This window comes from Sciurus vulgaris (assembly GCF_902686455.1).
Source record: "Sciurus vulgaris genome assembly, chromosome: 3".
NCBI lineage: Eukaryota > Metazoa > Chordata > Mammalia > Rodentia > Sciuridae > Sciurus > Sciurus vulgaris.
Genome location: NC_136463.1, coordinates 139,727,622 through 139,739,396, shown reverse-complemented (window position 1 = coordinate 139,739,396; position 11,775 = coordinate 139,727,622). Strand labels below are relative to the sequence as shown.

The window sequence follows — 11,775 nt, the reverse complement described above, 5'->3', positions numbered from 1 at the left end:
TTCTTCTCTACCCTGACCTATTCTGGAGGGAGGAACTAGGAAAGAAATGATGAAAGAGGGAGTTTTAAGGGTATTCTTTTTGGGCTGGTACTGTAGCTCAGTGGTAGAGCGCTTGCCTTGCATGTGTGAGGCACTAGGCTCGATCCTCAGTACCACAAGAAAAAAAATAAATGAATAATGAGATTGTGTCTATCTACAACTAAAAAGATATAAAAAAGAGTCTTCCGGTGGTCAATTAATTTCTGACATCTCTTTACATATTCTTTGTGTTCTATATAACTCTATGAACTAATATTTCATGAAGAAATTTCCCCTCCAAATGCTCTTTTTAAAAATCTAATGGTATATTCGATATCATACACTGATTGCTATGGCTTTGATGTATCAAAGTGAGATTTTTAGATACTTTTTTATTAAGGATAAATCATTTAATACAAGAAAAAAGTGAAATGAGTTGTTTATCCCCTTTGAAGTTTACAGCTTTTATTTACGTATTCCCTTACTTTTTGGTATTATAAAAATGAGAAGATTCTGCATTGCACATGTTAATCTCAAATGGTTTCTCTTGTGCCCTAGATTCAAGAATAAAATTTATCATCTATTTCAGATACACATAGAGACATCTCTCTGATCTTGGAAGGTATTATTATTTCCCATAGCAATAAATGAAGGAGATTGACTGAAAGCTCTAAAATCACTAAATAAGTTGCTGAGACACTAACATACATGTGCAATTTATCACTTAAACGACACATGCCACAGCAGGTGAGAGTTTGTGAATCATGGACTGTTATCCTTTTTTTATTTCTTTATTTTTAGTTTTAATTGGGGTAATTATCTAGGGCAGAGAATATTAAGTGGAAGATATTTAGAAGGGAGAAATAAGGAAAGAATGCTTTATATTTTTTTGACTTCAGAGGATTCCGGTTTGTTTTTTACAGAACTGGATGGGGTATTCAAGCATTATCTGTTGACATCCCAGCACTAGGACTCTGCTAAGGATTTCATCATCAACAAGAAAACATTTAACTGCAATGTTTTATTAACATTTTGCAATGTCCACGTTTAGTACATCTGAAAAAATAAGCCAATTGTTCCCAAACTAATTTGCATATTAATCAATGTAAAGCTGTTTAAGATTCCGATTCTCAAGCTTCTGCAGATTCTGGTTCCCTTCTGGGATGTGTTACAGAAGCTGCATTTAAAACTAGCTTTTCATGATCATCAGGTGTGGGTTGTTAGTGACATATTAGAGGGTTTTTTAGGTAGGTACATCCCTCTTCTGAGTCCCACTAGAACTTTGAAACATCTGAAAACTAGGATAGTTACTTGTAATAAGTTATATTATTATTATAATAATATCAACTTATAGCTTGATAGCACCTCCTCCATTCTGTTAAATGCCTGGTGTTTTGATTACTCGCTTTAATTTTGCATTCGGTTTGAGACATCTTGTCATTTCTATTGTTTGAGTCAGGGAAGGTCTGTGTTACTTAGAAACAAAAAAATCAATTGCGATTAACTTAAGCAAAAAAGGCAATCTTTGTGATTTTTTTTTTCCCTCAGGATCACAGAACTATTGGGAGTCTGAAGTACCCATCTTGAAAAAGGAGCAGGGCTTCAAGGTAATTGTGGGTGGGACTGGGGTGACCTGGAAAAAAGAATTGCTTCTGAGGTTGTCTTGCCATGCCGGTGCCAATGAGAGAGAGGATGGTGACATGCCTGTCCCGCTACCCAAGAGTTCAAGTCCTAGGGAGAGTAGTTACTCTTTGTTTTATTCCCACTCCTGGATGGCGACAAAGACAGGGAGAGAGATTCTACAAGCAAATTTCATAGACTGTTTTGATCTCTACAGAGGTCACCAGGGAGCTCTGCTCTCTACAGCTTTATTTCAACAGTGATGGTGATGAGACAGCATAAATATAAACTATACAATTTATTAACACTGATATGCAAAAGTCAATAGAAAAAGCAAAAGATCATTTGCACCAAGAAGCACAACTTTTAATGTTCTTTGTACATCATTGAAAATGTAGTATTTCTTCTGTTTTTAAGATCTATATTAATGCAAGTTTTCTTTATTCAATTTCATATTATTCCCAGATTGTTTTAATACTAATACAATGTGTAAAATGACTTAAAGAAAATTAGTAACTCACTAGATGTAGCATGCTTATTCTGTTGTTTCATATATTCCTTTGGATAGTACTGAACATGCCCAGGCTAGTTTAAGAGGCATGATTTTATGGTATTCAAAATGTATGACAGCTTTTGTGCTCTCTCTTTCTGTCTTTCTCTCTCTCTCTCTCTTTTGTTTGTTTGCTTATGTAAGAATAAATCAGTCAATTTATTGAACAGGGAACTTAGATAACAAAATTTGTTGATCATTTCTTAAATAGAAAATGCCTTTTTAAAACCTTGTTAAAAATTCATTCTGAAATATTTTCTTGCCTCAGATGACACTGGACTGTGAAATAGATGAATTTTTTCCTGTATCAAAAAATGGAAGTTCCTAACATCCCAGTTTGATTTTATTTAGGAAAGTAAGCACTCCCTAAGGACTTCTGCTCAAACTTCAATGTCCTGAGCTATGTCATTTGGTCGCACCCATGTGCAAGTAAGTTGGAAGTTTCCTTACTTCGAGTAGATGTTGAGTGAGCCAACACAGAAAATCTACCATACTGATAATGGCAGATAACATACGTACAAGAGACTGAAGAGGAGAGAGAAGATAGACAATATGTAACAGGTAAAGGTACACATGGGGAGTGGTAATAAGTGTACCTGTCAGCATTTTGAAGACCTTATTAAAATAGAAGTTTTCAGTAGGAATCAGGTAATACTGTGCTAAAGGAGATTTGAAACTGTTTCAAAAGAAAACGATGGCCACTGAATACTGACACAAGAAAATTATTAGGATATCGAAGATGGCGGGATATCGAAGATGGCGGCCTAGAGGGTGGCTGCATTTCATGTTGCTCCAGGACTCAGGATTCAAAAGAGGAGATATTGAGATACTTGGGACCAACTCAAAGCAGCCGGGTGACTCTCACCCGATGGGAAGGTGTCCCGGATGGGACGGTGGTCCCGGAACGCAGGAAAATTTGTGAAGTAGAGCTGCCGGCGAGACGCCCCTCCCCCCACTGAAGCAGTGAACGCGGAAAACTGGGAGCGCCGTAAAGGAGGCCGCTCGGCATAGCGCTGGGACTCGGAGCAACCACTGGGGCTCCGGCGGCTGCCCAGGGGAGGAGTGGCGAGGAGAGCTGTGTGGACTCAGACCACCGGGGCCTGCCCTGAGGAGGAGGAGGAGGAGCGTGGCCACTTGGATTCGGAGTGACTGCACCAGAGCTACAGGCGGTTGCCAGAGGAGAAGCCACGCGGCGAGCTGTTTGGACTCAGAACGACTGCTTCTGAACCCCGGGGCCTGCCCTGGGGACGATGAGGAGGAGGAGCGTGGCCACTTGGATTCGGAGTGACTACACCAGAGCTGCAGGCGGTTGCCAGAGGAGGGGCTGCGCAGCGAGCTGTTTGGACTCAGACCACTTCTGAACACCGGGGCCTGCCTGGAGGAGAAGGAGGAGGAGGAGCACGGCGGGTCCTTTGGACTCGCAGTGACTGCATTAGCGCTCCAGGCGGCTGCTCAGAGGAGAAGGCGAGTGGTGAGTTGTTTGGACTTAAAGCGACCGCTCCTGAACATAGGGGGGCTGCCTGGAGGAGAAACGTGGTGGGTCGCTTGGTCTTGAGTGGCCGCACCAGAGCTCCGGGCGGTTGCCCAGAGGACCTGTGCAGCGGGTCACGTGGATTCAGAGCCACTCAGAGCGACCGCTCCTGAACACCCGGGGGGTTATCTGGAGAAGGAGGAGGAACAGGGAGGGTCACTTCGACTCGGAGTGATTGATTGCCCAGGGCTACGGGTGGTTGGTGGGAGGTGGAGGCACGCAGTGAGTTTCTTGGACTCCTAGTGACCGCACCGGAATACTGGGTGGCTGTCTGGAGGAAGAGGCATGTGGCGGGTCTCTGGGACTCAGAGCGATTGTACGGGGCCCCAGGTGGCTGCTCAGAGGAGGGGCCGCATAGCCAGGCGATTGGGTGCAGAGCAGGGTCCCAGGATCTAGGAGGCTTCTTGGTGGAAGAGCCGCACAGAGACAGGCTTAGGGCGGAGCGAAGGTTCCAGAACTGCGGGCAGATTCTCTGAGGAGGGGCAGCCTAAGGAGATTCATCTGCGAAGGGTGAGGCTCCCAGACCCAGGAGGTAGGGCCGGGCCCCTGGGAACTTTGCAGAGGAAGGCAGCCCAGCCCAGGCGGTAGCTGTAAATTGAGGGGAACCTCTAGGAGGGAACTGACCAGCAAGACCTCCCCACCGGGTGAGTCTTCCCTGCCGGGTGAGGTTTCCCCACAAAGACGGTAAAACCAGAGACTCAGGCCCAAACAGGCCTTGCCTCAGCCCGCAGCCTAGGTCCCCTTTGGATGACCATTGGTCAACAAGTGGAGGCCCCTCTGCCCACTAGCAGGGAATATACCCCACCTGAAGGCTACCACTCCTAGAGAGGCAGCTTCCTTGTGTTGCACCGCATTATCAACTTCCTCCAAGACTTCAGCCTACTGAAGGCTAAGGGGGGATATATATAGAAATCTTCAGGGACATTGTAAGTCAATAGAGGAAATCTGCAATATCTCAGCAGTCCACTGAAACCTGAACAATATGAGAAAACAAGGAAAGAAAATGCTGCAAACAAATCTAGATGTTACATCAATAAAACCCAATGACAGCATGGCAGAAGAAATGACAGAAAAGGAGTTCAGAATGTACATAATTAAAATGATCAGAGAAGCAAACGATGAGATGAAAGAGCAAATACAAGCATTGAATGATCGCACCAATCGACAGTTAAAAGAGCAAATACAGGAAGCAAAAGATCATTTCAATAAAGAGTTAGAGATATTGAAAAAAAACCAAACAGAAATCCTTGACATGAAGGAAACAATAAACCAAATTAAGAACTCCATAGAAAGCATATCCAATAGGATAGAACACCTGGAAGACAGAACCTCAGACATTGAAGACAAAATATTTAACCTTGAAAACAAAGTTGAACAGAGAAGATGGTAAGAAATCATGAACAGAATCTACAAGAACTATGGGATATCATGAAAAGGCCAAATTTAAGAATTATTGGGATTGAGGAAGGCCTAGAGAAACAAGCCAAAGGAATGAACAATTTATTCAATGAAATAATATCAGAAAATTTCCCAAATCTGAAGAATGAAATGGAAAATCAAGTTCAAGAGGCTTATAGGATCCAAATACACAAAATTACAACAGACCCACACCAAGGCACATTATAATGAAAATACCTAACATACAAAGTAAGACAGAATTTTAAAGGCTGTGAGAGAAAAGAACCAAATTACATTCAGGGGGAAACCAATACGCATATCAGCAGATTTTTCAATCCAGACCCTAAAAGCTAGAAGGGCCTGGAACAACATTTTTCAAGCCCTGAAAGAAAATGGATGCCAACCAAGAATCTTATACCCAGCAAAACTTACCTTCAAATTTGACAATGAAATAAAATCCTTCCATGATAAACAAAAGCTAAAAGAATTTACAAAAAGAAAGCCAGCATTACAGAACATTCTCAACAAAATATTCCATGAGGAAGAGATGAAAAACAAAGAAGCAAATCAGCAAAGGGAGGAATTATCCTAAAGGGATTGTCAAATAAAGGAGGAAACAAGTTGTGTTAAACAAATAAATAAATAAAATTTAAAAAATGAACCAAATGACCGGGAAACCAAATCATATCTCTATAATAACCCTGAATGTTAATGGCCTGAATTCATCAATCAAAAGACATAGACTGAGGACGCAGCCGGGATGGTAGCTGCAGAGCGGACAGGAGGAGCCATCTTGTCTCATCGCCGGGGAGTCAGGCCCCTAACTCGAAGAAGCCCTGGCACGCCCTCCCCCCCTCCCCGGTCTGGTAGGGCGAAGGAGCGGGCACGCAGTCGATGGAGCTATTGGTTGGCGGCTCTTTCTCCTGCTCTGGCATCCAGCTCTTGGGGCGCAGGCCCGGCTGCCGAGGCCCGCGCCCGGTGGCCGTTGGCGCTCGCGCCCGTCTTTCTTCTTGTAGGCAGAACTCGGGCGACGGCCTATGCGTTTGCGATTCCATGAGGAGTCGTCTGGGTGGTCGGTGGCGGAGGGCAACTGCTCCGCCCCGCTCCCGGGGAGGCGGCGGCAACAGCGGCGGGATTTGGCGCAGCCGGGGAGGCGGGGGTGGCTGGGGCGGCCTGGAGGCCTGGCGCCACCCTACCGGGCCTGCAAGAACCCAGCTGCGGGGGCAGGAGGGAGCTGGAGGATGGTTGGTGGTGGGCTTTCTACTTTGCCTTTTCCTCCTCATGCCGCCTTAGTGAGATGCGGGATCTCTGGCAGCAGCTCCGGGGTGGGGATACGAGCTCCAGAGTAGAAGAGCTGGGTTTGCTTCCGGGCCTAGCCATCAGCTGGCCGAGTGACCTTAGGCAAGTCACTCTGTAATTTGTCTGCGCCTCAGTTTCCTCCTCTGCCTGTCGTTGTGTGTGGGGTTGAAAAGCGCTTTGTAAACTATACAGTGTTGGTATACATAAAGGATGATTATTGTAATTTTTTTTGAGTTGTAAGAAAACAGTTACTCATCTGTGGAATTTTGATCCTGGGAAACTTGGATTGGAGTTGGAGATCGCCAAAACTCCCAGATATTGTATGCAGAGAATTTGTGGGAACGTGCATTATAAGGAATGATAATCCACAGCTAGCAAGTTTTCAAAGGGGCCTTGTGACCCAGAAGAGTTAAGAACAATTCCTATGTGCCACTTCCTTTATGCCACGGGGAGGAAACTGAGGCCTAGATGTCGTTTGGGATCCTTCACTACCAATTTGAAGCCCCTGTTTGAGTCCCTGGGATATGTGAGCTGTTACTATGCATAATAGATATTTGGGGTAACAACAAGCCCTGCTGGCTTCTATTCTGAATCCTTTCCTTTCACCATGGGGTGCCTGAAGGATGGCTGATGCATATGGTACAATGGCACCCAATGTAAAGCAGCTACAATTGAGAGTGGATGTGTTCTGTAGTATCAAGAAGCATATTTAATCTTTGGCCCAGCGGTTCTTTGTTTTCTGCTGTTTATACTGGTGCCTGACTACCTATCTATCTTTGACCATTTTGCCGTGTGTCACTTGCTCCTATTTTGTGTCCCTAGTTTGTGTGGTTGGTAGTGAACAGGCTTATTTTTAAATGGTGCTGCCATGCCCAGCTAATTAATGGTGCACATGGATTTTTAGCAGGCAGGTTCATTGGAACAGGCATGGAATTCCCGAAGATGTTTTGGGTTTTTTCTTTATTTGAAGGCTAATGTGCTCTGAAAAGTTTTGTTAAAACTCCTGCTGAAACTCAAAAATCAGCTATTTGAAACTTTCCTGGCCTGCCATGTATTCTACTTGCTTATAAGTGTGATAATGAGATAGCCAAAATGCCATTTTTTGTTTCTTTGTTAATTGTCAGCTGCTTTTTATCAAATTCCAGACCATTATCCAGCAAACACTAAAAATGTTTGAATAGTTGAATTTCAAACATTTTAATTTGGTGGAGTGGTGCTTACCAAGTGGTACAGCTCGAAGCAAGAGAACATGAACACTTAAGTGTAGTTTGTCTGATTAGATTTTAGCCAATTATGCTGTTTCATTCAACTGTCTGAAAAAAAAAAAATCAGTTGACTGTTCCCTTTACCTAAAGGGCAGAGACAAATGATTCGCTTCCAGAAAAAAAAATGACTTTTTTTGGAGAAAACTGTGTTGGTCTTTAGCTCTTTTATAATTAAATCTGGATGTACCTCAAAAGAATCTTAAGACTGTGGTGATAAGAGGTTTTCCTCCAGAGAAAGGAGAAAAATAACAACTGGAACTCAAAGCTTGAAATTCTGTGACAAAACATGAACTGTCCAGGATTGGAGGTTGAAAAAGTTTTGCTACAGTGTCCTGCAATCATTGAAGCAGATAACTTTTAGTAGCTGCAGCCATGGACTCCACATTTTCAAGAACTGGACCTGCAACCCAGAAGAGCTTGTCAGAATGTGGCAGGAACTCTGGAGGTAGTTTTTTTGTTTTGTTTTGTTTTGTTTTGTTTTTAATTTTGGGACTGTTGACCTTGCTGTGAGAAAAGAGGCAACTACTAAGCAAGCACTGCCACCAGCACTGTTACTGGGAATTAGAAGACCTGAGTTTCTCTTCGGACCTTCAGTGCAAACTGACAACACTCCATCCAAAGTGAATTACGTCCTGTGCCTCCTGATTGCTGAGTGTTCACCTGGACCTTCTGACCACCTTCCTTCTGCTAGTCCATCTGCCTACAGACCTGGTACTGGATTTTTGCTCATGGTGATTCCTACCACCTTACTACTGAAGAAGGCATCATTCCAGTGGACACTGTGACCCAAGAGGCATCCAGCCATCATGATGTGGCCTTTACCTCCACTCCTTTCCTGTTGTACCCAGATTCAGCACAACCCTTTATAGTATAGTCAGAGTCCTCAAGCCAAATGGCTGAGGCTATTTTATCACAAAGGCAGATTGGATTAAAAAGAAAGATCCAACAATATGTTGCCTGCAAGAGACTCACCTCATAGAAAAAGATACCCATAGACTAAAGGTGAAAGGATGGGGAAAAACATACCATGCACATGGACTCAGCAAAAAAGCTGGAGTATCCATCCTCATTTCCGATAATGTGGACTTCAAGCCAAAGTTAGTCAGAAGGGATAAAGAAGGTCATTTCATACTGCTTAAGGGAAGCATAAATCAGCAAGATATAACAATCATAAACATCTATGCCCCAAACAGTGGCTCATCCATGTATGTCAAACAAATCCTTCTCAATTTCAGAAACCAAATAGACCATAACACAATAATACTAGGTGATTTTAACACGCCTCTCTCACCACTGGACAGATCTTCCAGACAAAAATTGAACAAAGAAACCATAGATCTCAATAACACAATCAATAATTTAGACTTAACGGACATTTATAGAATATACCATCCAACCAAGAGCGAATACACTTTCTTCTCAGCAGCACATGGATCCTTCTCTAAAATAGACCATATATTATGCCACAAAGCTAATGTTAGCAAATACAAGAAGATAGAGACACTAGCATGTATTCTATCAGATCATAATGGATTGAAGTTAGAAATAAATGAAAGAGTAAAACACAGAAACTATTCCAACATCTGGAGATTAAACAATATGCTATTATATGATGAATGGATAACAGAAGATATTAGGAAGGAAATTAAAAAATTCTTAGAGGTAAATGAGAACAAAGAAACATCATATCAAAATCTCTGGGACACTATGAAAGCAGTACTTAGAGGGACATTTATTTCATGGAGCGCATTTAATAAAAGAAGTAAAACTCAACAAATAAACGACCTAACACTACAGCTCAAAGCCCTAGAAAAAGAAGAACAGAACAGCACCAAAAGTAGTAGAAGACAGGAAATAGTTAAACTCAGAGCTGAAATCAATGAAATTGAAACAAAAGAAACAATACAAAAAATTGACAAAATAAATAGTTGGTTCTTCGAAAAAATAAACAAAATTGATAAACCTTTAGCCACACTAACAAAGAGAAGACGAGAGAAAACCCAAATCACTAAAATTCGGAATGAACAAGGAAATATCACAACAGACAGGATTGAAATACAAAACATAATTAGAAGCTATTTTGAAAATCTATACTCCAACAAAATAGAAAATTTCGAAGACATCAACAGGTTTCTAGAGACATATGAATTGCCTAAACTGAATGAGGAGGACATACACAATTTAAATAGACCAATTTCAAGTACTGAAATAGAAGAAGTCATCAAAAGCCTACCAACAAAGAAAAGTCTGGGACCAGATGGGTTCTCAGCCGAGTTCTACAAAACCTTTAAAGAAGAGCTCATTCCAATACTTCTCAAAGTATTCCATAAAATAGAAGAGGAGGGAACCCTCCCAAACTAATTCTATGAAGCCAATATCACACTGATACCTAAACCAGACAGAGACTCATCAAGGAAAGAAAATTTCAGACCAATATCCTTAATGAACATCGACGCAAAAATTCTCAACAAAATTTTAGCAAATCGCATACAAAAACATATTAAAAAGATAGTGCACCATGATCAAGTGGGCTTCATCCCAGGTATGCAAGGTTGGTTCAACATCAGGAAATCAATAAACGTAATTCACCATATTAATAGACTTAAAGTCAAGAATCACATGATTATTTCAATAGATGCAGAAAAAGCATTTGATAAAATACAGCACCCCTTCATGCTCAAAACACTAGAAAAAATAGGGATAGTGGGAACATTCCTTAACGTTGTAAAGGCCATTTATGCTCAGCCCATGGCTAATATCATTCTAAATGGTGAAAAACTGAAAGCATTCCCCCTAAAAACTGGAACAAGGCAGGGATGCCCTCTTTCACCACTTCTATTCAACATCGTTCTTGAGACTCTGGCCAGAGCAATTAGACAAACCAAAGAAATTAAAGGGATACGAATTGGAAAAGAAGAACTCAAACTATCCCTGTTCGCTGATGACATGATTATATATTTAGAGGAACCTGGAAATTCCACCAGAAAACTCTTAGAACTCATAAGTGAATTCAGTAAAGTAGCAGGTTACAAGATCAATGCTCATAAATCCAACGCATTTTTATACATAAGTGATGAACCTTCAGAAAGAGAAATTAGGAAAACTACCCCATTCACAATAGCCTCGAAAAAAATAAAATACTTGGGAATCAATCTCACAAAAGAGGTGAAAGACCTCTACAATGAGAACTACAGAACACTAAAGAAAGAAATTAAAGAACACCTTAGAAGATGGAAAGATCTTCCATGTTCTTGGATAGGAAGAATTAATATTGTCAAAATGGCCATACTACCTAAAGTGCTATACAAATTCAATGCAATTCCAATTAAAATCCCAATGACGTACCTTACAGAAATAGAGCAGGCAATTATGAAATTCATCTGGAAGAATAAGAAACCCAGAATAGCTAAAGCAATCCTTATCAGGAAGAGTGAAACAGGGGGTATTGCAATACCAGATCTTCAACTCTATTACAAAGCAATAGTAACAAAAACGGCATGGTATTGGTACCAAAATAGAAAGGTAGATCAATGGTACAGAATAGAGGACACGGACACAAACCCAAATAAATACAATTTTCTCATACTAGACAAAGGTGCCAAAAATATGCAATGGAGAAAAGATAGCCTTTTCAACAAATGGTGCTGGGAGAATTGGAAATCCATATGCAACAGAATGAAACTAAACCCGTATCTCTCACCATGCACAAAACTAAACTCAAAATGGATTAAGGACCTCGGAATCAGACCAGAGACCCTGCAGATTATAGAAGAAAAAGTAGGTCCAAATCTTCACCTTGTTGGTCTAGGATCAGACTTCCTTAACAGGACTCCCATAGCACAAGAAATAAAAGCTAGAATCAACCACTGGGATAGATTCAAACTAAAAAGCTTTCTCTCAGCAAAGGAAACTATCAGCAATGCGAAGAAAGAGCCTACAGAGTGGGAGAATATCTTTGCCAATCATACTTCAGATAGAGCACTAATCTCCAGAATCTTATAGACTCTACTCCAAGAATTCAAATAATCCAGTCGACAAATGGGCTAAGGAAATGAATAGACACTTCATAGAAGAAGATCTACAAGCAATCAACA

The 11,775-nt window shown here is 41.5% G+C and overlaps 1 pseudogene across 1 annotated transcript; it reads left to right on the top strand.

The window, feature by feature from the left end:
- The first annotated feature begins 753 nt into the window (after window positions 1-753).
- On the top strand, window positions 754-8,596 carry LOC306658169 (taurine up-regulated 1 protein-like; annotated as a pseudogene). Its single transcript has 4 exons — window positions 754-765; window positions 1,163-1,265; window positions 1,567-1,758; window positions 5,949-8,596. The product of its transcript is annotated as a taurine up-regulated 1 protein-like (transcript).
- Window positions 8,597-11,775: the final 3,179 nt, after the last annotated feature.